This window comes from Arvicanthis niloticus, chromosome X (assembly GCF_011762505.2).
Source record: "Arvicanthis niloticus isolate mArvNil1 chromosome X, mArvNil1.pat.X, whole genome shotgun sequence".
Taxonomy (NCBI): domain Eukaryota; kingdom Metazoa; phylum Chordata; class Mammalia; order Rodentia; family Muridae; genus Arvicanthis; species Arvicanthis niloticus.
In genome coordinates this window covers 12,901,380-12,902,774 of record NC_047679.1, presented here as the reverse complement: position 1 = coordinate 12,902,774, position 1,395 = coordinate 12,901,380, and the positions used below count along the sequence as shown (strand labels likewise).

Below are 1,395 nucleotides of genomic sequence, written 5' to 3'. Positions count from 1 at the left end.
TACATTTAACACAATGAAGTAAACACTGATATATTGAAGCCTAGTTAATAGTGTAACATGTGTATCATTTTGATGATTACATTATTTTAAACAACAAACTACACTGAAAAATTAATGCCGATAAAATTCTTGGTCATAATATTAAGAAATACAATATATAAATTGAAAATATGATTGTTTAAAATTTGAAAATGGAAGTGAACTCATTTGGACAGAGTCAGACTTTAACATAATCTGAAAGGGGAGGACCTCTGACCCAAATGACATCTTTCAGGTTAACAGAAAAAAACAGAAGCATAGTTTTATCTTCAAGGATGATGGGCAGTTTGCTTCCTCATGAATATTCCCAGTGTCCGAAGGTTCTGCAGTAGAATTGTCACATTACCGAGCACGAAGACTTCCCTTGTGAAGCTGCTCCATCAATCTTTTCTGCTTCCAAAATTATCCTTTTAAAAACATCAACAGCTGTCTGATTTTCTTTAGCAGAAGATTCCAAAAAAGCTGCATTGCAAGATTCTGCCAAAGCCTTTCCCTCTTCATAACTGATCACCCTTTCCATATGCAGGTCTTTCTTATTTCCAACCAACATAATAGGTATCTGCACTTTCCCCACCATATCCAACAACTTTCCATGGATAACTTTAATTACTTCAAAACTTTTGATTGATGTAACAGAATACACAAGAATATAACCATTAATATCTATGGAGTATGTCTGAGGGAAAATGGAATATTCATCCTGCCCCGCTGTGTCTACAAGCTGAAGATGATACTCTTGCCCATTCATTGTGATCAACTTGGTGAATGTGTTTTCTATGGTTGGATCGTAGGAATCAACAAATTGGCCTTCAACAAACTGAATTGTCAATGAGGACTTCCCCACAGACAGGTAGCCCAGGATGGTGATCTTCCAGGACTTGGACTGAGGCATCTTGGTGGCCTGCTCAGCCCCAGCCCAACCACATTAACCACAGCGGCGGCCGGCGGCGATGGAGGCTTCTCTGGCTCTGGCTCAGACTGGGTGCGCTGGGGAACCGGGCATACAGAGCTTGTTGGCAGGCGCGGCTGCCTCTAGCTTGCTCATTCTCCAGCTTGCTCAACCACCCGGAACCGAACGCGCGGGCCCTCCTCCCTAGTTCTGTTTTTAAATGTCCTCTTATAGTTTCTTTTTGTTTTTGTTGTTGTTTTGTTTTTCGAGACAGGGTTTCTCTGTGTAGTCCTGGCTGTCCTGGAACTCACTCTGTAGACCAGGCTGGCCTTGAACTCAGAAATCCACCTGACTCTGCCTTCAAAGTACTGGGATTAAAGGGGTGCGCCACCACCATGCAGCTTCTTTTTGTTTTTAAAATTATACATACTTGCCCTCTCTCTTTCTCTTTCTTTCTCTCTCTCTCT

General features: G+C 41.6%; 1 pseudogene; it reads right to left on the bottom strand.

The window, feature by feature from the left end:
• Positions 1 to 324: 324 nt before the first annotated feature.
• LOC117694570 (GTP-binding protein Rheb pseudogene) lies at positions 325 to 946 on the bottom strand (annotated as a pseudogene).
• Between the last annotated feature and the right edge of the window lie 449 nt (positions 947 to 1,395).